The sequence below is a fragment of the Pseudophryne corroboree genome, chromosome 11 (assembly GCF_028390025.1).
Source record: "Pseudophryne corroboree isolate aPseCor3 chromosome 11, aPseCor3.hap2, whole genome shotgun sequence".
In the NCBI taxonomy this organism is placed as follows: domain Eukaryota; kingdom Metazoa; phylum Chordata; class Amphibia; order Anura; family Myobatrachidae; genus Pseudophryne; species Pseudophryne corroboree.
In genome coordinates this window covers 167,892,518-167,906,911 of record NC_086454.1, presented here as the reverse complement: position 1 = coordinate 167,906,911, position 14,394 = coordinate 167,892,518, and the positions used below count along the sequence as shown (strand labels likewise).

The following is a 14,394-nucleotide window of genomic DNA, read 5'->3' as shown; positions in this document are numbered from 1 at the left end:
TCATAGTGTAAGATTCTTAGAGGTTACATTTTATTGGAATTATATTACAGATAAACCTGTCTCTCAGTGTGTATCATCCTTAATTTATGCAATATATAGATATTTTCTTTCTCAGAGATATGAACTGCATAATACTTACAAAAAAACAATAGGACCTACCAAGATGTAAATACAAATCATGGATTCAGAGTCCAAAATGGTTACAAATACACCAGGAAACCTCATTCATGAGGAAGCATTTAAACAGTTTTTATTAGAATGTACTCTCAGAGAAATATAAACTGAACAGTACTTACAAAAAACCAATAGGACCTACCAAGATTTAAATACAGATCACTGGATTCAAAGATCAGAGTGGTTACCAATACACCAAGAAACCTAATTCACGAGGGAGAGCTAAACATTTTTTCTAAAATGTTAGATTCTTAGAAAACACATTTTATTGCAATTATTGTACATATATTTACATCAACGCTTATTTGGGTTATATAGTAAAATTTATATAATTACACACATTTCTATAACTACCTTTTTTAGCTTTTCGTACATATTTACAGAAATCAGTGATTTAAAAAAATTATTATATGTATGAAAAAAAAAACTTTCTGTCAATCAAGTACTTAAACTGAAGGTACTAAAACACATAAGATCCCACCAAGATTTGAACTCGGATCGCTGGATTCAGAGTCCAGAGTGCTAACCATTACACCAGGGAAGCTCTCTTCTGACACCACATATACAACTTTCTCTTAGAGTGTGAGATCTTATTTTCTACAAGTTACAGGAATAATAATCAGAGAGATAAGTATTACCTACCAAATTTTTATACAGATTATAGGTTTCAGAGTCCAGAATTGTTAACAGTACACAATGAAACCTCATTCATATGGTAGCATGTACATTTTTTGTCAGAGTATTAGATTCTTAGTGGATACATTTTATTGGAATTAAATGACAGATAAACCTGTCTCTCAGTGTGTAAGATTCTTAATTTATGCAATTTATAGATATTTTCTTTCTCAGAGATATTAACTGTATTGTACTTACAACAAAACCAATAGAACCTACCAAGATGTAAATATAGATCATGGATTCAGAGTCCAAAATGTTTACCAATACACAAAGAAACCTCATCCATTAGGGAGCATCTAAATATTTTTTATAAGAATGTACTCTCAGAGAGATATGAACTGAATGGTACTTACAAAAAAACCAATAGGACCTACCAAGATTTAAATACAGATCACTGTATTCAAAGATCAGAGTGGAGTGGTTACCAATACACCAAGAAACCACATTCATTTGGGAACATCTAAACATTTTTTTCTAAAATGTTAGATTCTTAGAAGACACATTTTATTGAAGTTATTGTACATATATTAACATCAATGCTTATTTGGATTACACAGTAAAATTCATATAATTACAAACATTTCTATAACTACCTTTTTTTAGATTTTAGTACATATTTACAATAATCAGTGATTTAAAAAATGTATTATATGTATAAAAAAGAAAAGTTTTTATCAATCAAGGACTTAAACTGAAGGTACTAAAATGCACCTGGTCCCACCGAGATTTGAACTCAATTTACTGGATTCAGAGTACAGAGTGCTAACCATAAAACCATGTAATCTCCCTTCTAATAACACATATAAAACTTTCTCTCAGAGTGTAAGATCTTAATTTCTACAAGATACAGAAATATTCATTCAGAGAGATATGTACTACATTGTATTTACAAATAAAACCATTAGGACCTACCAATTTGTATATACAGATTATTGGTTTCAGAGTCCAGAATTGTTAACAGTACACCATGAAAGCTCATTCATATGGTGGCATGTAAAAAAATTTCTCACAGTGTAAGATTCGTAGAGGTTACATTTTATTGGAATTATATTACAGATAAACCTGTTTCTCAGTGTGTATGATTCTTAAGTTATGCAATTTATAGATATTTTCTTTCTCAGAGATATGAACTGCATAATACTTACAAAAAAACAATAGGACCTACCAAGATGTAAATACAAATCATGGATTCAGAGTCCAAAATGGTTACAAATACACCAGGAAACCTCATTCATGAGGAAGCATTTAAACAGTTTTTATTAGAATGTACTCTCAGAGAAATATAAACTGAATGGTACTTACAAAAAACCAATAGGACCTACCAAGATTTAAATACAGATCACTGGATTCAAAGATCAGAGTGGTTACCAATACACCAAGAAACCTCATTCATGAGGGAGAGCTAAACATTTTTTTCTAAAATGTTAGATTCTTAGAAGACACATTTTATTGCAATTATTGTACATATATTTACATCAACGCTTATTTGGGTTATATAGTAAAATTCATATAATATCACATACATTTCTATAACTACCTTTTTTAGCTTTTCGTACATATTTACAAAAATCAGTGATTTAAAAAAATGATTATTTGTATGAAAAAGAAGACTTTCTGTCAATCAAGAACTTAAACTGAAGGTACTAAAACACATCAGGTCCCACCGAGATTTGAACTCGGATCGCAGGATTCAGAGTCCAGAGTGCTAACCATTACACCATGGAACCTCCCTTCACACACCACATATACAACTTTCTCTTAGAGTGTGAGATCTTATTTTCTACAAGTTACAGGAATAATAATCAGAGAGATAAGTATTACATTGTATTTACAAAAAAAAGCCATTAGGACCTACCAAATTTTTATACAGATTATAGGTTTCAGAGTCCAGAATTGTTAACAGTACACAATAAAACCTCATTCATATGGTAGCATGTACATTTTTTGTCAGAGTATAAGATTCTTAGTGGATACATTTTATTGGAATTAAATGACAGATAAACCTGTCTCTCAGTGTGTAAGATTCTTAATTTATGCAATTTATAGATATTTTCTTTCTCAGAGATATTAACTGTATTGTACTTACAACAAAACCAATAGAACCTACCAAGATGTAAATATAGATCATGGATTCAGAGTCCAAAATGTTAACCAATACACCATGAAACCTCATCCATTAGGGAGCATCTAAATATTTTTATAAGAATGTACTCTCGGAGAGATATGAACTGAATGGTACTTACAAAAAACCAATAGGACCTACCAAGATTTAAATACAGATCACTGTATTCAAAGATCAGAGTGGAGTGGTTACCAATACACCAAGAAACCACATTCATTAGGGAACATCTAAACATTTTTTTCTAAAATGTTAGATTCTTAGAAGACACATTTTATTGAAGTTATTGTACATATATTAACATCAATGCTTATTTGGATTACACAGTAAAATTCATATAATTACAAACATTTCTATAACTACCTTTTTTTAGATTTTAGTACATATTTACAATAATCAGTGATTTAAAAAATGTATTATATGTATAAAAAAGAAAAGTTTTTGTCAATCAAGGACTTAAACTGAAGGTACTAAAATGCACATGGTCCCACCGAGATTTGAACTCAATTTACTGGATTCAGAGTACAGAGTGCTAACCATAACACCATGGAATCTCCCTTCTAATAACACATATAAAACTTTCTCTCAGAGTGTAAGATCTTAATTTCTACAAGATACAGACATATTCATTCAGAGAGATATGTACTACATTGTATTTACAAATAAAACCATTAGGACCTACCAATTTGTATATACAGATTATTGGTTTCAGAGTCCAGAATTGTTAACAGTACACCATGAAAGCTCATTCATATGGTGGCATGTAAACATTTTTCTCACAGTGTAAGATTCTTAGAGGTTACATTTTATTGGAATTATATTACAGATAAACCTGTCTCTCAGAATTAATTCTCAGAATTATGATTCTTAATTTTTGCAATTTATAGATATTTTATTTCTCAGAGATATGAACTGCATAATACTTACAAAAAAACAATAGGACCTACCAAGATGTAAATACAAATCATGGATTCAGAGTCCAAAATGGTTACAAATACACCAGGAAACCTCATTCATGAGGAAGCATTTAAACAGTTTTTATTAGAATGTACTCTCAGAGAAATATAAACTGAACGGTACTTACAAAAAACCAATAGTACCTACCAAGATTTAAATACAGATCACTGGATTCAAAGATCAGAGTGGTTACCAATACACCAAGAAACCTCATTCACGAGGGAGAGCTAAACATTTTTTTCTAAAATGTTAGATTCTTAGAAGACACATTTTATTGCAATTATTGTACATATATTTACATCAACGCTTATTTGGGTCATATAGTAAAATTCATATAATTACATACATTTCTATAACTACCTTTTTTAGCTTTTCGAACATATTTACAAAAATCAGTGATTTAAAAAAAATGATTGTATGTATGAAAAAGAAGACTTTCTGTCAATCAAGAACTTAAACTGAAGGTACTAAAACACATCATGTCCCACCGAGATTTGAACTCGGATCGCTGGATTCAGAGTCCAGAGTGCTAACCATTACACCATGGAACCTCTCTTCTAACACCACATATACAACTTTCTCTTAGAGTGTGAGATCTTATTTTCTACAAGTTACAGGAATAATAATCATAGAGATAAGTATTGCATTGTATTTACAAAAAAAAGCCATTAGGACCTACCACATTTTTATACAGATTATAGGTTTCAGAGTCCAGAATTGTTAACAGTACTCAATGAAACCTCATTCATATGGTAGCATGTACATTTTTTTGTCAGAGTATAAGATTCTTAGTGGATACATTTTATTGGAATTAAATGACAGATAAACCTGTCTCTCAGTGTGTAAGATTCTTAATTTATGCAATTTATAGATATTTTCTTTCTCAGAGATATTAACTGTATTGTACTTACAACAAAACCAATAGAACCTACCAAGATGTAAATATAGATCATGGATTCAGAGTCCAAAATGTTTATCAATACACCATGAAACCTCATCCATTAGGGAGCATCTAAATATTTTTATAAGAATGTACTCTCAGAGAGATATAAACTGAATGGTACTTACAAAAAACCAATAGGACCTACCAAGATTTAAATACAGATTACTGTATTCAAAGATCAGAGTGGAGTGGTTACCAATACACCAAGAAACCACATTCATTAGGGAACATCTAAACATTTTTTTCTAAAATGTTAGATTCTTAGATGACACATTTTATTGAAGTTATTGTACATATATTAACATCAATGCTTATTTGGATTACACAGTAAAATTCATATAATTACAAACATTTCTATAACTACCTTTTTTTTAGATTTTAGTACATATTTTCAATAATCAGTGATTTAAAAAATTTATTATATGTATAAAAAAGAATAGTTTTTATCAATCAAGGACTTAAACTGAAGGTACTAAAATGCACCTGGTCCCACCGAGATTTGGACTCAATTTACTGGAATCAGAGTACAGAGTGCTAACCATAACACCATGGAATCTCCCTTCTAAATAACACATATAAAACTTTCTCTCAGAATGTAAGATCTTAATTTCTACAAGATACAGAAATATTCATTCAGAGAGATATGTACTACATTGTATTTACAAATAAAACCATTAGGACCTACCAATTTGTATGTACAGATTATTGGTTTCAGAGTCCAGAATTGTTAACAGTACACCATGAAAGCTCATTCATATGGTGGCATGTAAAAAAAATTCTCATAGTGTAAGATTCTTAGAGGTTACATTTTATTGGAATTATATTACAGATAAACCTGTCTCTCAGTGTGTATCATCCTTAATTTATGCAATATATAGATATTTTCTTTCTCAGAGATATGAACTGCATAATACTTACAAAAAAACAATAGGACCTACCAAGATGTAAATACAAATCATGGATTCAGAGTCCAAAATGGTTACAAATACACCAGGAAACCTCATTCATGAGGAAGCATTTAAACAGTTTTTATTAGAATGTACTCTCAGAGAAATATAAACTGAACAGTACTTACAAAAAACCAATAGGACCTACCAAGATTTAAATACAGATCACTGGATTCAAAGATCAGAGTGGTTACCAATACACCAAGAAACCTAATTCACGAGGGAGAGCTAAACATTTTTTCTAAAATGTTAGATTCTTAGAAAACACATTTTATTGCAATTATTGTACATATATTTACATCAACGCTTATTTGGGTTATATAGTAAAATTTATATAATTACACACATTTCTATAACTACCTTTTTTAGCTTTTCGTACATATTTACAGAAATCAGTGATTTAAAAAAATTATTATATGTATGAAAAAAAAAACTTTCTGTCAATCAAGTACTTAAACTGAAGGTACTAAAACACATAAGATCCCACCAAGATTTGAACTCGGATCGCTGGATTCAGAGTCCAGAGTGCTAACCATTACACCAGGGAAGCTCTCTTCTGACACCACATATACAACTTTCTCTTAGAGTGTGAGATCTTATTTTCTACAAGTTACAGGAATAATAATCAGAGAGATAAGTATTACCTACCAAATTTTTATACAGATTATAGGTTTCAGAGTCCAGAATTGTTAACAGTACACAATGAAACCTCATTCATATGGTAGCATGTACATTTTTTGTCAGAGTATTAGATTCTTAGTGGATACATTTTATTGGAATTAAATGACAGATAAACCTGTCTCTCAGTGTGTAAGATTCTTAATTTATGCAATTTATAGATATTTTCTTTCTCAGAGATATTAACTGTATTGTACTTACAACAAAACCAATAGAACCTACCAAGATGTAAATATAGATCATGGATTCAGAGTCCAAAATGTTTACCAATACACAAAGAAACCTCATCCATTAGGGAGCATCTAAATATTTTTTATAAGAATGTACTCTCAGAGAGATATGAACTGAATGGTACTTACAAAAAAACCAATAGGACCTACCAAGATTTAAATACAGATCACTGTATTCAAAGATCAGAGTGGAGTGGTTACCAATACACCAAGAAACCACATTCATTTGGGAACATCTAAACATTTTTTTCTAAAATGTTAGATTCTTAGAAGACACATTTTATTGAAGTTATTGTACATATATTAACATCAATGCTTATTTGGATTACACAGTAAAATTCATATAATTACAAACATTTCTATAACTACCTTTTTTTAGATTTTAGTACATATTTACAATAATCAGTGATTTAAAAAATGTATTATATGTATAAAAAAGAAAAGTTTTTATCAATCAAGGACTTAAACTGAAGGTACTAAAATGCACCTGGTCCCACCGAGATTTGAACTCAATTTACTGGATTCAGAGTACAGAGTGCTAACCATAAAACCATGTAATCTCCCTTCTAATAACACATATAAAACTTTCTCTCAGAGTGTAAGATCTTAATTTCTACAAGATACAGAAATATTCATTCAGAGAGATATGTACTACATTGTATTTACAAATAAAACCATTAGGACCTACCAATTTGTATATACAGATTATTGGTTTCAGAGTCCAGAATTGTTAACAGTACACCATGAAAGCTCATTCATATGGTGGCATGTAAAAAAATTTCTCACAGTGTAAGATTCGTAGAGGTTACATTTTATTGGAATTATATTACAGATAAACCTGTTTCTCAGTGTGTATGATTCTTAAGTTATGCAATTTATAGATATTTTCTTTCTCAGAGATATGAACTGCATAATACTTACAAAAAAACAATAGGACCTACCAAGATGTAAATACAAATCATGGATTCAGAGTCCAAAATGGTTACAAATACACCAGGAAACCTCATTCATGAGGAAGCATTTAAACAGTTTTTATTAGAATGTACTCTCAGAGAAATATAAACTGAATGGTACTTACAAAAAACCAATAGGACCTACCAAGATTTAAATACAGATCACTGGATTCAAAGATCAGAGTGGTTACCAATACACCAAGAAACCTCATTCATGAGGGAGAGCTAAACATTTTTTTCTAAAATGTTAGATTCTTAGAAGACACATTTTATTGCAATTATTGTACATATATTTACATCAACGCTTATTTGGGTTATATAGTAAAATTCATATAATATCACATACATTTCTATAACTACCTTTTTTAGCTTTTCGTACATATTTACAAAAATCAGTGATTTAAAAAAATGATTATTTGTATGAAAAAGAAGACTTTCTGTCAATCAAGAACTTAAACTGAAGGTACTAAAACACATCAGGTCCCACCGAGATTTGAACTCGGATCGCAGGATTCAGAGTCCAGAGTGCTAACCATTACACCATGGAACCTCCCTTCACACACCACATATACAACTTTCTCTTAGAGTGTGAGATCTTATTTTCTACAAGTTACAGGAATAATAATCAGAGAGATAAGTATTACATTGTATTTACAAAAAAAAGCCATTAGGACCTACCAAATTTTTATACAGATTATAGGTTTCAGAGTCCAGAATTGTTAACAGTACACAATAAAACCTCATTCATATGGTAGCATGTACATTTTTTGTCAGAGTATAAGATTCTTAGTGGATACATTTTATTGGAATTAAATGACAGATAAACCTGTCTCTCAGTGTGTAAGATTCTTAATTTATGCAATTTATAGATATTTTCTTTCTCAGAGATATTAACTGTATTGTACTTACAACAAAACCAATAGAACCTACCAAGATGTAAATATAGATCATGGATTCAGAGTCCAAAATGTTAACCAATACACCATGAAACCTCATCCATTAGGGAGCATCTAAATATTTTTATAAGAATGTACTCTCGGAGAGATATGAACTGAATGGTACTTACAAAAAACCAATAGGACCTACCAAGATTTAAATACAGATCACTGTATTCAAAGATCAGAGTGGAGTGGTTACCAATACACCAAGAAACCACATTCATTAGGGAACATCTAAACATTTTTTTCTAAAATGTTAGATTCTTAGAAGACACATTTTATTGAAGTTATTGTACATATATTAACATCAATGCTTATTTGGATTACACAGTAAAATTCATATAATTACAAACATTTCTATAACTACCTTTTTTTAGATTTTAGTACATATTTACAATAATCAGTGATTTAAAAAATGTATTATATGTATAAAAAAGAAAAGTTTTTGTCAATCAAGGACTTAAACTGAAGGTACTAAAATGCACATGGTCCCACCGAGATTTGAACTCAATTTACTGGATTCAGAGTACAGAGTGCTAACCATAACACCATGGAATCTCCCTTCTAATAACACATATAAAACTTTCTCTCAGAGTTAATTTCCACAAGATACAGAAATATTCATTCAGAGAGATATGTACTACATTGTATTTACAAATAAAACCATTAGGACCTACCAATTTGTATATACAGATTATTAGTTTCAGAGTCCAGAATTGTTAACAGTACACCATGAAAGCTCATTCATATGGTGGCATGTAAAAAAATTTCTCACAGTGTAAGATTCTTAAAGGTTACATTTTATTGGAATTATATTACAGATAAACCTGTCTCTCAGAGTGTATGATTCTTAATTTATGCAATTTATAGATATTTTCTTTCTCAGAGATATGAACTGCATAATACTTACAAAAAAACAATAGGACCTACCAAGATGTAAATACAAATCATGGATTCAGAGTCCAAAATGGTTACAAATACACCAGGTAACCTCATTCATGAGGAAGCATTTAAACAGTTTTTATTAGAATGTACTCTCAGAGAAATATAAACTGAACAGTACTTACAAAAAACCAATAGGACCTACCAAGATTTAAATACAGATCACTGGATTCTAAGATCAGAGTGGTTACCAATACACCAAGAAACCTCATTCACGAGGGAGAGCTAAACATTTTTTTCTAAAATGTTAGATTCTTAGAAGACACATTTTATTGCAATTATTGTCCATATATTTATATCAACGCTTATTTGGGCTATATAGTAAAATTCATATAATTACATACATTTCTATAACTACCTTTTTTAGCTTTTCGTACATATTTACAAAAATCAGTGATTTAAAAAAATTATTACATGTATGAAAAAAAAGACTTTCTGTCAATCAAGAACTTAAACTGAAGGTACTAAAACACATCAGGTCCCACCGAGATTTGAACTCAGATCGCTGGATACAGAGTCCAGAGTGCTAACCATTACACCATGGAACCTCTCTTCTAACACCACATATACAACTTTCTCTTAGAGTGTGAGATCTTATTTTCTACAAGTTACAGGAATAATAATCAGAGAGATAAGTATTACATTGTATTTACAAAAAAAGCCATTAGGACCTACCAAATTTTTATACAGATTATAGGTTTCAGAGTCCAGAATTGTTAACAGTACACAATGAAACCTCATTCATATGGTAGCATGTACATTTTTGGTCAGAGTATAAGATTCTTTGTGGATACATTTTATTGGAATTAAATGACATATAAACCTGTCTCTCAGTGTGTAAGATTCTTAATTTATGCAATTTATAGATATTTTCTTTCTCAGATATATTAACTGTATTGTACTTACAACAAAACCAATAGAACCTACCAAGATGTAAATATAGATCATGGATTCAGAGTCCAAAATGTTTACCAATACACCATGAAACCTCATCCATTAAGGAGCATCTAAATATTTTTATAAGAATGTACTCTCAGAGAGATATGAACTGAATGGTACTTACAAAAAACCAATAGGACCTACCAAGATTTAAATACAGTTCACTGTATTCAAAGATCAGAGTGGAGTGGTTACCAATACACCAAGAAACCACATTCATTAGGGAACATCTAAACATTTTTTCTAAAATGTTAGATTCTTAGAAGACACATTTTATTGAAGTTATTGTACATATATTAACATCAATGCTTATTTGGATTACACAGTAAAATTCATATAATTACAAACATTTCTATAACTACCTTTTTTTTAGATTTTAGTACATTTTTACAATAATCAGTGATTTAAAAAAAAATTATTATATGTATAAAAAAGAAAAGTTTTTGTCAATCAAGGATTTAACTGAAGGTACTAAAATGCACCTGGTCCCACCGAGATTTGAACTCAATTTACTGGATTCAGAGTACAGAGTGCTAACCATAACACCATGGATTCTCCCTTCTAATAACACATATAAAACTTTCTCTTAGAGTGTAAGATCTTAATTTCTACAAGATACAGAAATATTCATTCAGAGAGATATGTACTACATTGTATTTACAAATAAAACCATTAGGACCTACCAATTTGTATATACAGATTATTAGTTTCAGAGTCCAGAATTGTTAACAGTACACCATGAAAGCTCATTCATACGGTGGCATGTAAAAAAAATTCTCACAGTGTAAGATTCTTAGAGGTTACATTTTATTGGAATTATATTACCGATAAACCTGTCTCTCAGTGTGTATGATTCTTAATTTATGCAATTTATAGATATTTTCTTTCTCAGAGATATGAACTGCATAATACTTACAAAAAAAACAATAGGACCTACCAAGATGTAAATACAAATCATGGATTCAGAGTCCAAAATGGTTACAAATACACCAGGAAACCTCATTCATGAGGAAGCATTTAAACAGTTTTTATTAGAATGTACTCTCAGAGAGATATGAACTGAATGGTACTTACAAAAAACCAATAGGACCTACCAAGATTTAAATACAGTTCACTGTATTCAAAGATCAGAGTGGAGTGGTTACCAATACACCAAGAAACCACATTCATTAGGGAACATCTAAACATTTTTTCTAAAATGTTAGATTCTTAGAAGACACATTTTATTGGAGTTATTGTACATATATTAACATCAATGCTTATTTGGATTACACAGTAAAATTCATATAATTACAAACATTTCTATAACTACCTTTTTTTTAGATTTTAGTACATTTTTACAATAATCAGTGATTTAAAAAAAAATTATTATATGTATAAAAAAGAAAAGTTTTTGTCAATCAAGGATTTAACTGAAGGTACTAAAATGCACCTGGTCCCACCGAGATTTGAACTCAATTTACTGGATTCAGAGTACAGAGTGCTAACCATAACACCATGGATTCTCCCTTCTAATAACACATATAAAACTTTCTCTCAGAGTGTAAGATCTTAATTTCTACAAGATACAGAAATATTCATTCAGAAAGATATGTACTACATTGTATTTACAAATAAAACCATTAGGTCCTACCAATTTGTATATACAGATTATTAGTTTCAGAGTCCAGAATTGTTAACAGTACACCATGAAAGCTCATTCATACGGTGGCATGTAAAAAAATTTCTCACAGTGTAAGATTCTTAGAGGTTACATTTTATTGGAATTATATTACCGATAAACCTGTCTCTCAGTGTGTATGATTCTTAATTTATGCAATTTATAGATATTTTCTTTCTCAGAGATATGAACTGCATAATACTTACAAAAAAACAATAGGACCTACCAAGATGTAAATACAAATCATGGATTCAGAGTCCAAAATGGTTACAAATACACCAGGAAACCTCATTCATGAGGAAGCATTTAAACAGTTTTTATTAGGATGTACTCTCAGGGAAATAAAAACTGAACAGTACTTACAAAAAACCAATAGGACCTACCAAGATTTAAATACAGATCACTGTATTCAAAGATCAGAGTGGAGTGGTTACCAATACACCAAGAAACCACATTCATTAGGGAACATCTAAACATTTTTTTCTAAAATGTTAGATTCTTAGAAGACACATTTTATTGCAATTATTGTACATATATTTACATCAACGCTTATTTAGGTTATATAGTAAAATTCATATCATTACATACATTTCTATAACTACCTTTTTTTAGCTTTTAGTACATATTTACAAATATCAGTGATTTAAAAAAAATATTATATGTATGAAAAAGAATACTTTCTGTCAATACAGAACTGAAACTGAAGGTACTAAAACACATCAGGTCCCACTGAGATTTGAACTCGGATCGCTGGATTCAGAGTTCAGAGTGCTAACCATTACACCATGGAACCTCTCTTCTAACACCATATATACAACTTTCTCTTAGAGTGTGAGATCTTATTTTCTACAAGTGACAGGAATAATAATCAGAGAGATAAGTATTACATTGTATTTACAAAAAAAGCCATTTGGACCTACCAAATTTTTATACAGATTATAGGTTTCAGAGTCCAGAATTGTTAACAGTACAAAATGAAACCTCATTCATATGTAGCATGTACATTTTTTGTCAGAGTATAAGATTCTTAGTGGATACCTTTTATTGGAATTAAATGACAGATAAACCTGTCTCTCAGTGTGTAAGATTCTTAATTTATGCAATTTATAGATATTTTCTTTCTCAGAGATATTAACTGTATTGTACTTACAACAAAATCAATAGAACCTACCAAGATGTAAATATAGATCATGGATTCAGAGTCCAAAATGTTTACCAATACACCATGAAACCTCATCCATTAGGGAGCATCTAAATATTTTTATAAGAATGTACTCTCAGAGAGATATGAACTGAATGGTACTTACAAAAAAACAATAGGACCTACCAAGATTTAAATACAGATCACTGTATTCAAAGCTCAGAGTGGAGTGGTTACCAATACACCAAGAAACCACATTCATTAGGGAACATCTAAACATTTTTTTCTAAAATGTTAGATTCTTAAAAGACACATTTTATTGAAGTTATTGTACATATATTAACATCAATGCTTATTTGGATTACACAGTAAAATTCATATAATTACAAACATTTCTATAACTACCTTTTTTAGATTTTAGTACATATTTACAATAATCAGTTATTTTAAAAAAATGTTTTATATGTATAAAAAAGAAAAGTTTTTGTCAATCAAGGACTTAAACTGAAGGTACTAAAATGCACCTGGTCCCACCGAGATTTGAACTCAATTTTCTGGATTCAGAGTACAGAGTGCTAACCATAACACCATGGAATCTCCCTTCTAATAACACATATAAAACTTTCTCTCAGAGTGTAAGATCTTAATTTCTACAAGATACAGAAATATTCATTCAGAGAGATATGTACTACATTGTATTTACAAATAAAACCATTAGGACCTACCAATTTGTATATACAGATTATTAGTTTCAGAGTCCAGAATTGTTAACAGTACACCATGAAAGCTCATTCATATGGTGGCATGTAAAAAAAATTCTCACAGTGTAAGATTCTTAGAGGTTACATTTTATTGGAACTATATTACAGATAAACCTGTTAGTGTGTATGATTCTTAATTTATGCAATTTATAGATATTTTCTTTCTCAGAGATATGAACTGCATAATACTTACAAAAAAACAATAGGACCTACCAAGATGTAAATACAAATCATGGATTCAGATCCAAAATGGTTACAAATACACCAGGAAACCTCATTCATGAGGAAGCATTTAAACAGTTTTTATTAGAATGTACTCTCAGAGAAATATAAA

At 30.1% G+C, this 14,394-nt stretch overlaps 5 non-coding genes across 5 annotated transcripts; all 5 read right to left on the bottom strand.

Moving 5' to 3' along the window:
* Positions 1-2,507: 2,507 nt before the first annotated feature.
* On the bottom strand, positions 2,508-2,579 carry TRNAQ-CUG (transfer RNA glutamine (anticodon CUG)). The gene has a single exon. It is a non-coding gene; the product is annotated as a tRNA-Gln (tRNA).
* Positions 2,580-4,407: 1,828 nt separating this feature from the next.
* TRNAQ-CUG (transfer RNA glutamine (anticodon CUG)) lies at positions 4,408-4,479 on the bottom strand. Its single transcript has one exon. It is a non-coding gene; the product is annotated as a tRNA-Gln (tRNA).
* Positions 4,480-8,157: 3,678 nt separating this feature from the next.
* Positions 8,158-8,229, bottom strand: TRNAQ-CUG (transfer RNA glutamine (anticodon CUG)). The gene has a single exon. It is a non-coding gene; the product is annotated as a tRNA-Gln (tRNA).
* A 1,806-nt stretch (positions 8,230-10,035) lies between these two features.
* Positions 10,036-10,107, bottom strand: TRNAQ-CUG (transfer RNA glutamine (anticodon CUG)). Its single transcript has one exon. It is a non-coding gene; the product is annotated as a tRNA-Gln (tRNA).
* Positions 10,108-12,879: 2,772 nt separating this feature from the next.
* On the bottom strand, positions 12,880-12,951 carry TRNAQ-CUG (transfer RNA glutamine (anticodon CUG)). Its single transcript has one exon. It is a non-coding gene; the product is annotated as a tRNA-Gln (tRNA).
* Between the last annotated feature and the right edge of the window lie 1,443 nt (positions 12,952-14,394).